The 20,361-nt window shown below is 42.7% G+C and overlaps 1 long non-coding RNA gene across 1 annotated transcript; it reads right to left on the reverse strand.

The window, feature by feature from the left end:
• Window positions 1-14,706: 14,706 nt before the first annotated feature.
• Window positions 14,707-17,405, reverse strand: LOC122392495. Its single transcript, XR_006258526.1, has 2 exons — window positions 17,093-17,405; window positions 14,707-15,870 (listed from the first exon to the last, which is right to left on the reverse strand). It is a non-coding gene; the product is annotated as an uncharacterized LOC122392495 (long non-coding RNA).
• Between the last annotated feature and the right edge of the window lie 2,956 nt (window positions 17,406-20,361).

Here is a 20,361-nt window from a genome sequence, read left to right on the forward strand (position 1 = left end):
TGATGTCTTGATGTTTTTAGGCCAGTTCGGGTCAAGTCAGGTCAGGTCAACCAGTAGGCGTCTTGCTAGCTGACCATATAAGTTGTCAACCAACACTGACAGCTTCGTGACCGGGTACGAAGGCGCCAACATTACTTCGTAAATGTTCAAATGGATGCTAAATTCGAAATCAGCTCCAAAAACTAGCCAAAAAATATATGAACCCAGAAAAAGTGAACTAAGGTCATCAAAGGTCCCGCCGGTCCCGTAGCTCAGTTGGTAGAGCGTTGGACTCCGCGTGGTGAGAGCACGCGTTCCCGGTTATAACAGTCCGGGTTCGAAGCGCGACGGGCGCTCGACATTTATGGGCCTCCTGACAGGTATGGTTGCGGTTGGTAGCAGGCCGTAGCCAGGCGAAGTCAGTGAGGGGACCGGCCGTGCGCGGCTATGTGCGCACGTTAAACTTTGGACTCTAAATTCTGCCATAGCACTGGAATTGCGCGATCGGAGGGTAGAGGGCAGGGTCACCGCAACAAGCTTCGCTTAGCGGTGGCTCTGTCCTTGTGAGTCCTTCCTATCAAAAGGTAACTAAATTTATAAAAAAATTAAAATAAAAAAGGTCAATGACCTTGACCTGACCTTCACGTGACCTTGACACCCACCATAATGCATGGGACCACCATCATTTCACATGTTTGAACGTTTACAATCACAAAAAGATTGAAAACGAGCGGATAATAGCCGTTTTTACGAAGGCTTCCTGGCGAATGACCATCTAATTTGAACAAATCTGCACCAAATGTGCACCTAATCTGCACAAAATGTGTACTTGATGGCCGTCGTGAAATACACCAGAGCTGAATGTTCAAATTTTGTTCTCCTTTTCTTTTTAAATGAACTAGATTGAACAAGATTTTCATCGGACAAGATTTTTGACGGCCCTCCTGTGAAACGAGACTCGATGATTTCTTAAACTCCCTAGTTATTTTGCAACAGCCCTAGGTTCGTTGCATACTAACTAGGGAGGTTGCAACGACCCTAGTTTCGTTACAACGTCCCGGAACTAGCAGTTATTTTGTAACGTCCCTAGCCCTATTCCTGGCGGGCTCCGCCGGGACAAGAAACTGGCGGGGGGGGGGGGCCGATTCGGCCCCCCCCTGAGATCTCGAGAACGAAGCAAGATAGCGACAAGCGGTAAAAGGCATCGGATACGCACGGCCAAGATCTACAATTTTTACTAAGGTCATTTTCAGGTCAGGTCAAAGATGACGTCACAGGGGTCGAAAAAGTCAAAATGGCGGCACTAGATATGGAGAGAGTTTTTCTCGAATAACTTTCGAATTAGTCAAGATAGGAACAAACTAAGGGCATCATCGTGATCCTCTCGTCAATCCGCATCGAATGATATATATGTTGACCTCGAAAGGTCAAGGTCAAAGGTTGACCTCAGGTCACGTGACCTCGAGGTCATCATGTATATCATTCGATGCGTCTTGACGAGCTGAACACAATGAGACCATCCACGCGTCTGTATCTTGTTCCTGTACGGAGTTATTGGCCAAAAACCTTTGGTGACCTTTGATGACGTCACATGACCTCACAGCTGCCCAACAGCAAAACAGACCTCAAGGTAGTGAAGGTTGATCGTATATGAAGTCATGTATGGTATATGGGGCCATTCCGACCCGTTTTAGTGGTAAAAACAGGGAGTTGATTTTTCCCCCATTGACTTATAATGGGGAGGTCGCGAAATTGACCTGACCTTAGGTCACCGATATCAAAATTCCGAGATATACAAATTGCACATACTAGTACCCTAACTAAACCCTGAAGAGAAGAAATTGATCGGTCAAAAACTCTAGCTCTGGCGTGATTGCAAACTTTTCTGAGGTAGCGTCACCAAACCGCCTCTGGTGACCTGACCTGAGGTCAGATCAACTCAGAATTTTCAGACATGTTGCGTAGAAGCCTTTTAGGAAAAGTCAGAAAATTTGAGCTTCCTAGCTCAACGCGTTTGGGAGATATAACCAAAAAACCTCAGGGGGGGCTCCTGAGGCCCCCCCCCCGCCAGGAATAGGGCTAGGGTCGTTGCAAACAAACTGATCGTTCAGGGAGGTTACAACCACCCTAGGGTCGTTGCAAACTAACTGAAATCGCATACTCCCTGTAACATATACATTTTTAAGGTCATGCGACACATCTTTAATGGTCCATTTCGGCAAAAGCATCTAAAAGTGATGTCATCTGGGTCGTCCGATTCGAAACTATTTCCTTTCGACAAATGAAGGTCAGGTCACGGCGAGGTCAAAAGGGTCAAATTTTGAAGCTGAACATTCTCAACAAAAAAGATGTGCATCGGATGCAATTTGAGCTCTGGAACACGATGATGCCATTCGTTTTGGTTTTCGATGTCAAGAACGTACTGAAATTGCCTTTGCAATATCGAAAATTGTGATTAACCGACTACGGTAAAATGCAAAAGCCGATAACATTGCCATTTCTGAAGATATCTGACTGAAACTTTCCAAAAGCAATGCAAATGTTACATACAAAAGCCAATAAGGTTCATTCTGGTCGATGGCTGCTCCCTAAAACTCTGAATGTTATCAACCATATCGGACATTCTTACGATGTTCTGTTGGCTGGATGTCTTTTTGCTTTATTGAATTTGATCGGACTACATTCAGTTAAGACGACGTACATCTATTGAATTATAAGTGGAAAACAATGGGAACGTTTTTGGTTATATTACTTTAAGTTGGCTACACATGTGTTTCGATATACATCTTTTTCAAGCCATAAAGACAAAATGAAATGTAAATAATTCGCCTAAACATCAAAGTTGTCAAAATAGTAAAGGAGGAGGATAAATAGTAAAGACTAAATAGTAAATAGAAGAGGAGGAAGATGGCACTATTGCATTTTTGGACGCGTGCATCCATAATCGGGGCAACAAGGCTGTATTTTCAGTGTACCGGAAGCCCACCAACAAGAATGACCTGATACACTTCTACTCGGCGCACAGCAGTCGAACAAAAACTGGAGTCGTGCTGGGATTTTATCTTCGAGCACTTCGCATTTGCTCAGAAGAATTTATCAGGGACGAGCTGAACTACATTAAAGAAGTATTTATTGGACTCAAGTACCCGCCAGGTCTTTTATGTCAGCTAGAGAAGAGGGCCGTCAAAATACGAGCTAGAGCTTCAAACGCCACAAGGAATAGCAAGAAGAGGTATCTCTCAGTCCCAGCATCAAAAGAAGTAGAAGCTGTGGACAATTTTGTAAGGGAAACTATCAATATTTCATCCCCAGCGGGCCTGACCATTAAAAACCTTGTGCAAACGAAGAAGAAAGGTTCTACTAATGAGGATAGTGTCGTTTACAAAATTCCTTGTGGTGCATGTGATAAATGTTACGTCGGTGAAACATACAGGGGCATTAAAACCAGGCAAAAGGAGCATAAGAGTGACCTTAGGTACCACCGTCTGTCCAACGCCCTTGTGCAACACGTAGATGAGGCGGGACATCTCCCCAACTGGGATGATATGTCTGTGTTGTGTAGGGGTTTGACAAAGAAGCATAGGCAGGCTGTAGAAGCAGCTTATATTCACATCTTTGACAATCTAAATGGTAATGCAGGAAAAGTGAAACTGAGCAGATTTACGGCTGAACTTATTTTGCACGATCTAAAAACTAGAAGTGCGAAGTGAGAAGCGACGGGTGTGAAGCATTGCTATTTGAATTTTAATCTGTGCCGCAAACTATTTTGACAACTTTGATGTTTAGGCGAATTATTTACATTTCATTTTGTCTTTATGGCTTGAAAAAGATGTATATCGAAACACATGTGTAGCCAACTTAAAGTAATATAACCAAAAACGTTCCCATTGTTTTCCACTTATAATTCAATTTGTCTATCTATATCAGTACATCTATTGGTCACCAGAAAGTATACCCACAAGTCAATCGACAATCGACAACCAACAAATGCAATCGACACGAGCGTCGAACACCCCTCCGCACAAGTAACTGCCGGGGGCGATTAGAAGGACCGCGCTCCTCTCTCGCCGCTGATTGGTCAGCTGCCGAACCGCACAGACGTCAGCTGCACGGCCGCCGCCCGGCCGGCCTGACCGGGGTCGGCCGGGCGGCGACCTAGCGTCACTAGAACTGTAACTTTTGCCGGCAGTGTGATGCCGACCTAATTTTTTCAGCAAATGAATCACAATTGTACGGTATATGTTATGGACGTTGTCTCGATGTGAAGCACGTTGTGCGTTTTTTGGTAGGCCTATGTAAATATTGAAATCCTCAAGCCCTTCTGCTTTGTGCAAGTGTGCAACAATTAGCTTACAATAACTGATTGGGAAGTTTTTTAGATGCACTTTTGTTACAAATAGATTCCTCACATTTTCCCCTTTCAGCTGACATCTTCCTTACGCATTTTCAAGCAAAGAATATGACAGGAGACTCGTCAACATTTACATGAAAATCGCAGCACAAGTTCGGTCTCACGGAGCAAAACAAAACGGTGTACTTTGGGAGCCCACCAATCTGTGCCAGAATGAGTAATATTTTTTTCTGGATGATATTTTATACAGTCTGATCAATTTACGACCATAAAATGTGAGAAAAGCACGCTTTAAAATTTGTCGAAAATTAGGGTATTGGCCACTTCTGAACCCTGATAGCGGCTGTGTGCAGCGCGGCGCTGGACAAACAGCGCCGCCACAGAGATGGTTAACAGTCGGGTCAGGCCACGAAGCTGGGTGAATGAGATCATATTGCACATTCGCAAGGTCTGCACATTCGCAATTCGATTCGCAAGGTCTCCCTGAGTCCATTGGTAGCTTCCCCGTCTCTCTAGCTCAATTTGATCTAGAGTTATTGACGAAAAGCTCTTATGACCCTAGTGACGTACGAATGACGTCACGCAAGGTCAACAATGCAAACCTGAGGCAAAAATGACTTCAATTGGACTTTCAGTAGCCGTGATGTCACTAGGCAGCTTTACCACGCCATTTGTAGGCTCTCTTCCCGAAATCACAATTCGAGACCATTACGGTGACGCAAAATTAGTACATTTATAGAAAGAACACCTTCCTAATTTTTTTGCATACTACTTGATAATGATCCAAAAATGTTTTTAAGTAAAAAAAATTCAAAAAAAATTTGGTCCCAAAGGCATATAAAATGCAAATGAAAGGAAACTCGATGTGTTATATATCAAAAATAGTTTATATTTTAAAATTTTAAAAATGCATATTATTCTTTGTTTCAATGCAAGTTCAATGCCGTATAGCATTTGGCATTTGGATTAACCGTCTTAGAGTTACAGCCCGCCAAACTTGGCGCTGCAACGCAAGATCCAAAACATGTTACCTATACATTATAACTCAAAAACTACTCATCGGATTAGCCTGAAATTGTCACAGGAGGATTCAGAGCCCCTGATTACCCCTGAGACCAATTATCGTTAAAATCCGAGAGATGAGGGTGTCAAATTGGAAAAAAGTGGTACGATCTATCGTGGAATGCCCCAGGTTCCACGTCCTGTCGGGAGGGGGGGGCAAAGGGCCCCCTGTAGTATCTCCGGCACCAAAAGCCAGATCGGAAAAAATTCAAACGGCATTCGAAAGAGCTCATCGAAATGCACAAGGTAGGATATTGATGACCTTGATATTTGACCTCTGACGTCACAGGGAGGTCAAACAAGTTCAAATCAGTCCAATTTGCAATGAGAAGTCGGTCATTAAAATGAAATATAAGTTTTCAAAATGAGTCAGGATATGATGTGTATGATAAATATGGCATGTGGGTAGTCAGCTCAGTGGATGATGACCTGTGACGTCACAACAGGGGCAAGCCTCGACCAATCAGAAAACACTTTCGTGAATCGTAGGAAAGGTATGTTAAATTGTGAATATTCGAGTCTTTATGAAGACATGTCATATAGGTATTTGCAACCACAGAAACCTCCTTGACCATTTTTCTTGGACCTATGACGTCACAGGAAGGTCAAATAAGGTCATATTGAACCGGTTTACGACGAAAAACAAATTTTTACGTAAAAGTGACTTTACTGACATAAAATATAATATTCAGTCAGGAAAACGTTGATAAGTGTCATGAATATTACTCCTGACTGATTTCAAGCACAAATACCGAAAATATCGTGACGTCATAAGAACAGTCGCTACTTTTTCAGTCCTTCAAATGGCTATATCTCAGGCAGTTTTTGAGATATTTTGTTTATTTTTGGCATGTGTAAGGCCAGTAAGCGGTTCTCTAACATATATTCCGGTTGTTTGAAAATTTGTCTAATGGTCAAAAATATCTCAAGAAATCTAATTTTTGAGTTAGAAAATCCCTAGATCTAGGCACTTTAATATTTTGGAAATTTCCAGATAGCCATTTTGTTTGCCATGCTTTTGGTACATACGGTCAATTTTTTAGTCGCTAAGTTTAAACCCTGATTTTCTGCGATTTTCTCCGTGAACAACTTTCTCGACGAAAAATCGCCGAACATGACCTCACTTTGACCTCTATAGCTGCTGACCTGAGATGACCTAGGACCTAATTTTTTAGGAGTTGTGTAAAATTGATGTCTGGAGAGGTACTGAAAGTTTAAAGTCGAAATTCGCAGCAGTTTCTGAGTTATCTGCGAAAAACCACAGGGGGCCCTTTGCCCCCCCCCCCCAACGGGTCACGAGTTAAACGAGAAAATGAAACGTACAAGTTTTTGTAGGACTTTTATTCGATCTGAAAAGGTGGGGCCAAAAGATAGTATGGCCCCACCTTCCAGCACCAAAGGGGGATCATGGGACCCGTGCCCCCCCCCCCCCTAGGACCGCCTATGGGCTTTATTCCTTTTCGAGTTATTGCGCCGATTTGTTGAAAAATATCGAAATGGGGGAAATTTGATATTTGATGATCTCTGATGACCTGACGTTTTACCTGACCTAATAAATGACCGAAGACTACATTATTTTGTACAGTATTTCGAACGCCGTTCACTGCGTGTCGCTACGTGGCCCACGAGCCGCCTTAGAGGGCAGTGTATCCCATCCCCCAACAGGGCGAGGAAATTCAGTGCTAAGGTACTTTTATTACATTGTAATTCCAATCAAGCCGAGATAATAAGATATTCACAACGCTGTAACGAATTTCTCTGAGTAATTCATCAGATTGATCAAACATGTGAGCGTACTCTCGTACTTCCATAATAACTAGTTGCCTCCCTTTTTCCTTACCGTAGCCATTTTGTTAATAACATTTATCGCCTCCTTATCTTTGCTCAATGTTTTCAAAAACCTAGCAATCCTGCTGGAACTTTTCTTATTCTTCAGCTTGCTTGACTTTTTTTTCTTCTTTTTTTCTGTTCTCCGAGGTAGCTCAGGTGATGCACTTCTCCCTCTGCGTGGAAAGGCCGACCTGGTTTGGGAATTGTCGATTTTAACATGCTTCAAAATACCACTTGAAGCATCGCTTTGGTAGCTACGTAAGCTACGCAAGCTTCGGACAGATGGATCCCGACTTTTCGTTTTCGTCTTTTTTTTAATCTTCCTGCTTCTTTTATCCCTATCATATCTCGACCTATCACCACTCTGTGAAGACATTTTTGATATAACACTTTTTTTAGATGGAGAGCGTCTCTGTTTTACTCCCCGCCGCTTCCAGGGTGGGTGTTTTTTCTTGAGCTTTACTTGAATACCAGTGTCTACTGTTTGATGTCCTATTTGCGTGGCAGATGTCACTGACCGTTTTTCAGTCACCGAAATCCTAGTAATATTAGCACAAGACCCCCGTTCTGTGTTTCCCGATGCGGTGCGTCCACTAGGCGACAATGGTCTCTCCCTTGAGGGCTCACGTAATCTGTCGACGGAATCGACTCGATTCTGGTTAGTCGATAACGCTAACAATGGACTCTTTGGAGGTGAGCTCAGCCCAACTTTAGTCCGCTTCCATTCCACGCACTCTTGACCCGTTCCTTTCGAAGCTGACAGGGCAGCCGCACTTTCGACTACGTTTTGTGCCGCCCCTGCACATGTTTCAACGCTAACATTTTGATCCTTGTAATTCATATCACTCTTTGCCGTCCTAACGGCATCACAACCGGGCTGAACTAGCAATGGCAGCTCCTCATTTTTGTTAATGATTTCCGTCTGAGTGCCTGAGTGATGTCTTGAAATTACTGTGGTCGCTGATTCTGAAGACTCTGCCATGCTTGCAACAGCAGCCACAAATGTTTGGGTATGCTTCGAGTTTTTGGCAGCATGTTTAAATTTAGTAGCCAGATACTGCTCTCGTCGAACTTGCCTCTTGCTTACTTGTCTTGCTGGACTTTGCTGTACTGATTCTATATTACGGTGATTTTCTACTGGGTCAGTATCACTCGTGCTCTCCGCGGCTATAGAAAATGGCCGACGGCGGCGTGGGGTGTTTGTCTTGCTACGAGACCTGGCATTTCTTTTCGGAGACAGAACCGCATTGCTGCTCCTAGTTTGTTGAACATTTTTCATTGCAGTTTTTTTATTAGACTTGGAAACATCTTGCTTTATGACGTCAGTGACGTATTTGCAGTGTTCAGGTTCACTGTCATTGAAGACATTTTGCGGTCTTCTGTCATGGTTTGCGCTTGCTGGTCTCTGCATTCTATAACCAACATAATTATGGTTGACTGTGCTTTGCTGGACGGTTGGACTTTTCCCACGAGGAGGTTGGAGTGGCAAATATCTAAGATGTCTCTCACGTTGTAGTTCTTTGTATCTTTCTCTTACATGAAATGGTAGAGTTTCATCATTTGCATTCGTTAGGCTTGCATAAACATATTGCACCATGTGTTTACCTCGGGCTTCATTTGCTTTCAAGAAATACGTTCCAGGCGGAGGCGTATCAGCATTTACAGTTGTCTGTTTATCCTCTGACGATTTCCGTCCGTAATGTATTTCTCGTACATTTCCAGGTTTTACAGTAACGGTCTCGCTGATTTTAGAAAGCTCATTCGATGCCACATTTTTAAGCTCACTCCCTAACTTAGTTTCAGGGAAGGATGGCGAAGTCGCCATCCGATCCCTCTAAATATAAAAATTTGTGAATAACTAATGGGTGATTTGGACACGTATGAAGTTTAAAACAAAAGCATTTAAAAAACAATTTGATCTACTAGCCCCATCCACAATAAATCAAAGATAATCAAAGTCGAAGAACAGCCAGTCGCACGTGTTAAGTAGTGTAACGCGCTCTTACTTTCTAAGTTTAACGTGAGATATTGGTGCTACAATGGCTTATGAGCATATTTAATTGACCGAATCCTCAATATAATCTGAATAAAATGACAACATAGCAAAATTCGGGTATATTCGAACAGATCTTTGTCAGCAAACATCTGTGATCGAATATACCCGAATTTTGCTATTTTGTCATTTTATTCAGATTATATTGAGGATTCGGCCAATAAAATATGTTCATAATTACCATGATGATTTACCTCACAAAGCATAACTCTCTAAAACGCTTCTATGGCTTATTGAAATAATTAATTAATTCATGATTTTTTTTTCATTTAGTGAATCAATAGTCAATGCATTAATCATGGATTTAAATAATATCCTTTAAAAATTATGAATTTCCAATCATTTCAACGAGTCAGTGGACGACTTAGTGGACGACTACGTGACAATAATTAAACTTTATTCGAGTGTACAGCCAAATTCAACCCGTGCCCTACTGAGTGGAGGAAGGGTGTATTCATAGCCTTCCTCTCGTTTTCTCCAATATCTTCTAAGCCGCTGGACATATCAATACGAAACTTTCAGGATCTTTGGCTGCACCAATTTGACTTTGGTGATTTAGCCGAAACGCGTTCGTCTATCATTTTTGTTCCGTGTTATTTGACATCTTGTGTCTAGACAAAAATTTCGTAGCAACCATAGATCGGCCGGAATGGCGTCAGAGTGACGTCATGTTCGGCCAATTTTGACTCAAAACATTTAACTACGACAATCGCTCTAAAGAGCTTAGTTTTTAACCTTCGTCCGGCTGGGGGAGGGGGGGGGGACGTTTTTGCCCACACCTGCTAATTTTTCGAGTGCAAAGAAAACCACCACGCACAGCACAGTGCCGCGAAACTTGGTGTAGCTTATGATACATCAATTTTTTTTTCAAATAAATTTAGTCCGAACCTTTTGATGGGAAGGATTCACAAGGACAGACCCACCGCTAAGCGAAGCTTGTTGCGATGACTCTGCCCTCTACCCTCCGATCGCGCAATTCCGATTCTATGGCAGAATTTAGAGTCCAAAGTTTTACGTGCGCACATAGCCGCGCACGGCCGGTCCCCTCGCTGACTTTGCCTGGCTACGGCCTGCCACCAACCGCAACCATACCTGTCAGGAGGCCCATAAATGTCGAGCGCCCGTCGCGCTTCGAACCCGGACTGTTATAACCGGGAACGCGTGCTCTCACCACGCGGAGTCCAACGCTCTAACCAACTGAGCTACGGGACCGGCTCAGTTGGGACCGAAGTTAACATCGTGTGTAAATTTTTTGACCCCAGGCCACATAAGGTCAAGTCACCAGGTCAACCTGCGCATGACTGGGGTATTTTCCATAACGCGAGTGACTGGGGGGGCTCTACAGTCTACAGAGCCCCCCCCCCCCCTATCTCCAAAACTGCTGGTCCGATCGTTCCAAATTCAAACGGCGTCTGATAGCCTTAGAAACACTGTCCAGCGAAACCTAATTTCATTGACCTCGAGGTCAACGATGACGTAACAGGTCAGGTCAATGTAAAAACTATCAGCATTTTGGCTTGTTCACAATTTAGGCTCTGGCCGCCGGCTAACAAGTTCGATCAGGCCACTTTTGGCTTACGCACTCCCTGATATATAGGTACCCTGAGGGTACCAAACTTGTATTTCGATTTTTTCAGGTCAAGGCCAGGTCATCCTAGGTCACGACGATTTTATATCATGTATCGGTCATGTGACGCATGTTTTATGGTCCATTTTACTCATAGATTTCGAAAACAATGTCGTCTGTGTCATCGGATCTATATTATGATTTATAACATGTCTGTGCGTGCCTGCGTCTGTCAGGACTTATGTGTCTTATTGCGCCTGAAAGGCGCCGCGTATCGGCGTGAAATTTGGCATGCCGAATCTGTGGGCGTTGGGAACTTTGTATTAAAATTTGGGGGTGATCGGCCCAGGGGTGCGCCGTCAGCACGCGCTCGCGTGCGCCATAGGGTTAAAGGGAGATAATGACCTTTTCCCACAAAATCTGAGTTAGGACCATTTTCTGACAAAACACAACAAGTTATAATGTAAATTAAAACCATTTTGCTCAATTCGGTACCTTGCCGCAAATATCTCAACTTGAAGTCACGTTAGCGGGGAGCGCTGAAAATGACCGTTGAATAAGTACTTACATCACCTTTTGGTACTTGCATGTAATTTTGTAAAATGAGCGTATTCCTTACATTTGATCTTCATCACATCTAGTTAGTTAATGGTCGTCTATAGTGCCTTCAAAAGATATTCATGGTTTGGGGGTGGTTTATGTCTAAATTTACGCAACTATTTTTCCTGTTCATCATCTGACGCCATATGCTGCTATTTTAGTAGCAACGACTCAATTTTGAATCGGTCCCGCCGACTGCACAATAAAAGAAGATAGATACAACACTTTTGCGGCATCACTGAAAAACTTATGCAGTACTGTTATCAAAATTCTCATAACACCGTTCGACAAACCTGAAGTCTTTTTGAAATAAATATGCTTGTATTTTTCGCTTCAGGCTCTGACGCCAAAATAATGAATTTCGTAGTCGCAATCGCAAGATTTGGCTGCGTTTCTGGCGCATGCCGTTCATTTGTGGCGCAAAATAATACTTGGAAACAAAGAAGAGTAGGCACTATGTACAGGGACCCGCAGTTGCTACTGTACACATATATTACCAATTTAGAATTGTGCTATTATTTGCTAAGTGCTGGCCATTGGAGAAAGGAAATGTAGCGCAAAATATGGAGGAATAACACATGTTTCCTCCTAGGACGTATGTTTTGTATAATTCCTCTTACCGCAACATATATTCTTTCAAAACTACAATCGTGCTATTTTTCCGTGCCGGTTGCCTCCCCAGAGCCCGTCCTTGGTATCGCCTATAGCTTCCGTTCCCGCTACGTGAATGAAAGTCACGTGACTACTACACGTTTGCACTCAGTACTAACACACCTAGCCCGAGGGCCGGTCCGTAGCGGGGAGGGGTAGAACGCCAGAGCTCCAGCGCAGTGGAGGTGGTGGTGGCCCGTATCATAAAGAGGCAACCGTAAGCAGAACTACAATGCCGCAGTGTGAGGTTATGATAAAGTTTTATTTAAATGTATTGATTGACAAGAAAGTGCAATGCTTATCCGATATAATAAAACGGTGTCCAAGGCCTTGGAAGAACTATAAAACATATTCAGCAACGTATAAATTTATGATACAGGCCATGACCTTTCACCTTGCCTCCGGGGAGGACCGCTCAGGACTCCACATACCGAACGAATCGAGGCCTCGCAGCGCGGCGGCAGAGGAGATGGATAAACCATCGCCAGATCTTTCGGTTACTTATGTTTCCAGAACGAGGGGGGGGGGGGTGGAGGGTGAGGGCTGTTTTCAACCCACTCACCAACCCTTTCCTTATTAACTTACAGCTTACCGAAAAAAAATGCAACACAATGGTGGCCGCCACGGATGTAGCGAATAGTGCCTCAGCCACACCGGTTTTGAGTAAACTAAGCATTGGAATTCAGGCCAGTGATCCTGAAGCATTATTTTATTTTTTTCCTTCATGCCGGGGTATGTCATAAGCACAGCACGAGCCGGGCAGTAAAACTATGACCAAGAAACTGTCGGTGTCAAAATGCCATGTTATTTGATAGGCCGGGCAGTAAACAAAAGTTTACTGCCCGGGTTTACTGCCCAGGGCAATGACCTCTGAACTATTGTTTATCGCATTAGCCCAGAGTAATTGACGGGGAGTGTATAATTGACATCATTATTGCATGATATTTGCCTCGTAAAATTAGAAAACTGACCTTTTTGGTAAACAATATCTGCTCTGCTCATCAAGGGTTTTGAAATATTTTTGTTCAAAAGTTTGTAGCCCTTTCCTCGAAAAAAAAAACATGTAAAATATGTTAAATATAATGTATTTCACGAAGTTTAGCCATAGGGCATCAACAAAGTACGATTACATGAATAAAGGAAAGATTCTTGCAAGAGCACTTGAAAATTCACGTTTAATCACTAGAAATATTATACTTTCTTCTTGTTCTTATGTCGTGGCAAATCATTCATGTATTATGTTCCTTGCCGATATCAACTTGTTGTGCCATTCGAGTTGATGTTTTCAAACGCGATTCTTTTTGAAGTAAGGAGTTTGATGCATTTTCTTCTATCAATTTTCTTTAAAGCTTTATCAACAGCAGTAGCGCAATCACTGTTAGGAAATTATGGACAAAACAATCGTATAAAAGTGACACCAAAACCTGACGAAACTGCTTAAAGGAAATAGTTCACTTTTTAACATGGGTTTTGAACTGGAATAGCAGTTCCGTAGCCTGGGCTGAGACGAGCATAAATCAGGAGCTTTTACAGCCCAACGATCACCCTAGGCAAAGATATTCTATTTCTCGTCCCGAAAAAGGTGTCTTGCGTTGAGGATGTGTGCCTTGCATATATTTGCATCCAGTATGAAAAGAGCATGGGTACCGAAAATTCTTCAGAAACTAGAGAAATTATCTACGAGAACTCTAGAGAAATTCTCGTACTGATCAATAAGGACATTCAGCAGCAGCAGATCGCCCAAATGCCGGTGGCCGGGTGCAGTTATTTTTTTACATCTTAGTTTTTGTTTACGCGTTTTTAGACGTTTTTCGGCGCACTGTTGTTGAAGTTACACAGGCCTATTTTACAGCTATTTTTGATTCACAAAACTGCTGCAATTTTTAGAACTTTTTTTTGCATATCGACATTTTGATGGAATTGGAATGCATTAAAAGATGTTTATTCTTAAATCTTCAATGCCAATATAATAACAATGTGAATCGAGCCACGCTCGTAGCGAAATATTACGAATCAATGATAATAACAGTAACCGGCAGAAAATAGTTACCGCGATTGTATAAGATAATACTATATATTCCGCGTGAAATTGACAGGAGATACCGCGATAATAATAGCCTAAACAAATATTGAAACAACTGAAAGTTCATAATACCCGCCTAGCACTGCTAACGCTGACCATTTTCTTCGAACATTAAATGCTTACCACACCATAACATCTGAAGATAATGAACTTGAACCTCGAAAAGCGAGTTGTCCAGTTTCAGTCTCAGTTTGTGCGGTACTGGGATACATTCATTATCAGTGAATCAAATAAAAATTGTCCGGGGCATCATGCTGTGATTATATGAACCAGTTAATATGCATAAAATCTAGTTATTGGCCAAACGTAACGGCCACGGACCGTAGGTTGACGACCCCGAAATTTAGCGAAATGAAGTATAGGTTCAAGCACTTTAAATAATGCTGGTGCGTGGAGTTGAATAGTGATGTAAATGTGGCCACAGTCTACAAACACGATAACAAATATCGATTGCGCTTCCGCTTCGCTCAACGAGAGCCATGCTCGTTCTTGCTCATGAAACAGTGCATCCCCATAAAATGAAAAGTCTGAACGAATGCATTCAGGTTCCTACCTCTGAATCACCTTATATTGAGATCCGTTTGTTAACAGGAACACAAACGCGGCCCATCAATTTGTCAGTACTAAGGCAACAGCGTCTGACAAGTGACAACGCATCCAATGGCCAACTTCTGACACTATCTACCAATACGGTTACGGCAATAAAATTGCATTGCAAAATGCAAATAATATTGCACCATTTCCAAACGCAGCTTGAAACCAAGTGCGACCAGCTAGTGTCATTTTCACAACCAAGGGCGACCAGTTAGTGTCTCGAGACACATTCCAACTACATAGGTACCGCAGTAACCCATTAGGGGCGAAAGGAAACACATGACTTGTGTACGACCAGCGTTCTGTCAGCGCGTACGACGCATAAAGCAAACTGCTCAAACAACTGCGATCCCGAACAACACAACACAGAGCTCCGAAACGAATGGTTTACAAAAGTCTACGACTGACGACATCGAAACAGTACGTTCATCGGGACTTGTCACATGACACGGTCAACCCATCTGGGTTATGGGTACTAATTGCGCTTCAAATTGACCTCTGACAGCCATTTACTTACGCTAGTTTGATGCATAAAACTGTACATTGAAACTCAAGCGGCAGCACATATGTCTCCATCAAGGTGGTTATATACAACAGAGCACCTCGCTAAAACGAGCGCGGGCCGCACTGTCACACTGACAGTTAACACTGCTCGGGGTTACATGAGCAGAGTTAATACGCATTACAAACGGACTACAATGGTGAGCGAATAGGAAAATCCGTTCCTGATACGCATTTACTTGCTCATGTAACCCCGGTAACTGAGCCGCGAGTCGTGACAGTCGCACTGCGTCATATGCACGCAGATGTCGCACTCACGGCACCGTTGCTGGCACTGCACTGAGGGTGGACACGCGCGGTGCAGTAGCTCCACGGTGTGCGGCTCACCGGAGGGATTATCAGTCTCCGACCGGACAGTCCAGGCGGGAAATGCGGTGTCTTCAATCATGACCGCCGTCCCCGTCTCCGCGGAGTGCCGCACGGCGGCGACGCGGCGGCGTCGGATCTTGAGCTGGTGGACACTGGACTCCTGCCAGAGCTACCAGCTTCAGCCCTTCAGCATCCTGTCATCAGCAAACTCCAGCAGAGCTCCAATGCAACTGGGAAAATAAAATTTATGCTGTTAAGCTAAATCATGCAAAACATTTCCTTGCACAGGATTCTCTTGCGCAGTTCAGCAAATTCTTCTGTGATAACTGATATCCATGGCCGTGACAAGAGGACTTGATGCCATTGTAAAAAATATAGGTTCATTGGTTCTCATTTACACACATCGAGCCTCTATAGGTACCATTCATTTGTATATCATGAAGTATGTTAACTACACCATATTTATGCAATAGACTGACATGAAATATGTAGGAATGGCAAGAGAGATGGGTAAATAAGCTAAATAGGTTGCAGGATTTATTGGCACCAAACAGGTTAGAAAGTAGAAGTTCAAACAATCTTACAAACTACACCAGAGAAAGTCTTTGAATTAGGCACAAAATTATGCCACAGAAATAAAAACAATGCAGTTTTGTACAGCATTTCCCAAAAGATAATTGTGATTCAGCCTTGCTCCCATCTGAGATTGAATAAATACAAATTATAAGGTGAAAGTTACTAAAAAGCAGTTTCTTTTTTTAGAAAACAGCTTCAATCCATGTTTGTCTGATTTCAAACTCAAGGCAACATCTCATAGCTTTGACAGCATGAAATTTCATTATTGAGGTTACAATTTCCATAATCTTGTCACAAACAGTGCACTTAATATGGATAACTAACACCAAATCAGCCAACCTTGTATCTTTATCTGGTGAAAATCAAGAAACCAATAAAGCAAACAATTTCTGAGCAAAACATTTAGGTATTTGACAAGCTCGACTACTGCCATGCAGCCTAATGATCGTTGTTACAGATTAAATACCTACTTTTCAAATATAAATTTGGTAGTTCAATATATAATGAAATACCCAGCTCAATAAAGGCAATTATGATAATGACAGCAGGTAAGCAAAGTAAAAACAAAATCAAATATTTCTTCTACAGAAAAAAGCACTTGTACCCACTCAACTTAATTTTACTAAATCACTTATTTGAATTATCAGTCATCACCAGACTTGCAAAAAACTTTCTAGATATTATGCTACAAAAAAATAAACAAAGTATCTGAAATTGCACAATACAAGTACCAGCCACTGGAGCGGTATGATGGGGTCTCGTAACTTGAATGTTCGGTCTGTAAGAGCATGCCTGACTTGACTTAACGGCTTTGAGACATCACCTTTGCAGCAGCTCCTTCTATTCTTTTATAACATAAACTTAAACTATCATTACCATGCTATGATGATGAGGTGGCTGGTTTCGGGCGCATGAAAAGTAGCAGCCCTTCTTTCATTTTATTTCCTTGTTTTCACATGCTGCACAAAATGTTTTTCTTCCACGTTCCTTCTGTCATTATAAAAAATAATAGGTATCATAATTGCTTCACTTCTTCTTTATATTCCAAGTATTGCTGCTGCAATTCATCACATCTCCCGTTAGTAAACCATTGCATGCCATTGCCCTATGGCCGCTAAAGTAAATAAGTGGAATGCGCCAGAAATTGTCAAAATCGCGCCAAAATAGCAAACTAAGATGAGAAAAAATAACCGCACCCCGGTGGCCGCGATAATTTCTCTAGTTTCTGAAGAATTTTCGGAACCCATGCTCTTTTCATACTGGATCGCCTGTGCCTTACAGAAACTGAAAAGTTCTTCTTATATCAAAATATAGAAAATAATCTTTTGTTATAAATAGGTTTTATTTTCTTTGCTGATCATTTTGAACATAAAAAATCATAAATCCATTGCAAAAAAAAAAATAATTTCGTGAAAGTGAACTATTTTCTTTAACAGGTATGCGGCATGTAGGAAAAATCTTACTGACCTCAGCCGTACGAAATTATTTGGAAACTCGGCTTGCAAATTTTGACTCCGGCCCTCGTGCTCCGCACTCGGGCCTCCGTCAATTTTGCAAACCTCGTTTCCAAATAATTTCGTCGGCCCGGTCAGTAATATACAGGGTGATCCAAAAAAATTGGAACCCCTAACTTAAAATGTCTATAAGTCTAAAAGTATTCATTTTATTGACAAATCGCAAACACCATTAGAAAGAACATTAAATCCTCTATAAAATCATGCCAAGTTGGTGCATGTGTGCTGTAAAGTATTGACACACTGTTAGGTTTCGGAATGAGCGTCAGAAAACTGAGTGAAACGAAATCGCCAATTGTTAACAATGCACTGAAATCCGTTAGCTTTCCATCTGTTGTTTTTTACGAATAATACCACATCCAAATTCAATTTTATTACATAAAAGTTTTCGCAGAAGCACACAATAAAACAGATACACGCATCCTAGCTTCCGCTGTTCATCTCAGCATGTGCTCAAACCGAGCTCCGTGGGCCGTCACGCAGGCCAGCAGTCGCTTGCGGACGGCTCCAACTGCGCGGGCCAGCAGTCTCTGGGACAACTGGTCCCAGCAGGCCGTCAGCCTTTCCTTCAGCTCCTCGATGGTGCTGATCCTCTTGACCTCTGTACACCATTCGCTCCAGTTCGCTCCACACGAATTAGTTAAAAGGGTTGAGGACAGGGCTCTTCGGTGGCCAGGCATCTGGCTCGATGAAGGCCGGGCAGGCCTGTTCCTGAAACTCGACCACTGAGTGGGCCGTGTGGCACGGAGCACCGAATGACAATTTTTTTTTTTTTGCTCCTGTTGAAATTTAAATTCATTACAATAGCACGTGAATGAGATATTTTTATTCATGAGCCTCCGACATGCGACATGGTCAGAACAGCAAACCGCAAATCACTGATTTGCGGATAATGTTGAAAACCGTTTCACTGAGTTTCGTGACACAAATTTTATAGGCATATAACTAGGGTAATATTTATAGTAATAGTTAAGTTCAATTAACTTGGTTTTATAAAGAATTGAACGCTCTTTCTAATGATGTTGGCAATTTGTCAATAAAGTGAAAACTTTCGGACTTACAGACATTTTAAGTTAGGGGTTCCAATTTTTTTGGATCACCCTGTATAGTCGTGCATAAGCTGGGATGACGTGGGCCAAGTTGATTGCGAAGAAACGGTTTTAGTTTCAGAACATTTCTGAGGCTAGTCGCGCCAAATAGTATACGGTTGTTGCAAAATGTCAAAAAGAATGTTGACGTGCTATCCAGATGATGGAATTAATTTGACACAAGAAGTCAAAAAGTGGCATCGTTAGTCATCGTGCATGCGTGTAACTGTAAATCGATTCGTCGCCTCGGTTCGAGCTCAATAGTTCTTTTCGCGGATGATCGGTTTCGTTTTTTTTTTTGGGGGGGGGGGACAGTTTATGAGCCAGCAACCACCCTCCCCAGTCCCCCCAACAACAATTGTTGACAAATACTGTGATGGCCTAAAATGCCCTCAATTGTGTTACGTATTTGGGGCTCTCAACTTTGATTTGTTAAAGTTATTTGTCTATTCATTATAAAAGCTGTCAAATTTGCCGTATCATTAAACTTTTATTGAGTTTGTATTTCACACTTATCTAAAATGAACAATTTTATCTCTGGCTTCTTTTATGAATGGATGGTCGCATGAATGAACGAATGAATAGCTCTACATCCTTTGAGCATCAGCTGAAATCAATCCTAAAATTTAACCCTCGCCCGTATTGGGGGGGGGGGGTCGAACGGACCTCCCTAGGGTTTTCGCGAATAACTCGCGTAAAAAGCGGCCGATCGCAACGAAACTTTCAGTACCCTCGCTTTTATCAATTTTACACCTACCCTGAAATTTTCATGACCCTGACCTTAATGACCTTTGACCTGTGACCTACTTTTCGAGACCATGTTTGGCCGGAATCGCGATTCGGCGTATGTTGGCTCGCATTAGCCGCGCGTTTGCAGTCTTTTCGTGGTTTTAAGCGTCCAAACATGGGATATGATGCTGCTCCCATGCATTAGGGTAGGTGTGAAGGTCACCGGAAAGGTCAGGTAATTGACCTTTGATGACCTCGGTTCACATTTTCGAGTTTTACATGTTTTCAGGTCAGTTTTTTTTTAGCTGGATTCGAATTTAGCAACCATATGAACATTTACGAAGTAGTTTTGGCACCTTCGTAACATGTTACGAAGCTGTCAGAGGCGGTTGCCACCTACTACGAATACCCTTACTGGTTGACCTGACCTGACCTGACCTGGCCGAAATGCATAAAGGCATCATCTGTAATCAAAACTAACATGATATTCGTGATCAGCACCCAGAAAAACCCCACAGCAGCCACGCTTTACGACTTTCTAACAGGTCCCGATTTTCCCCGACTTTTGGGTCATTGACCTGACCTGGAAGGTCAACCGATGACCTAGGACCTTAAAATTGGGTATCATCGGCTTCCTCTCGTGACGGGCAACACGCTCGTTTTTTTCTGCGAAGCTCTAGCTCGATCAGGGGCGAAACGGCAAGGGGGGTCCAACGGACCCCCCCCCCCCCCTTATACGTTCGCGGCTGGAAAAACACCAATACGGGCGAGGGTTAATCTACAAGTCTGCAACGAAAAGGTTTAAAAAGCAGTG

Source organism: Amphibalanus amphitrite, unplaced genomic scaffold (genome assembly GCF_019059575.1).
Source record: "Amphibalanus amphitrite isolate SeventyFive unplaced genomic scaffold, NRLGWU_Aamphi_draft 000023F_arrow, whole genome shotgun sequence".
NCBI lineage: Eukaryota > Metazoa > Arthropoda > Thecostraca > Balanomorpha > Balanidae > Amphibalanus > Amphibalanus amphitrite.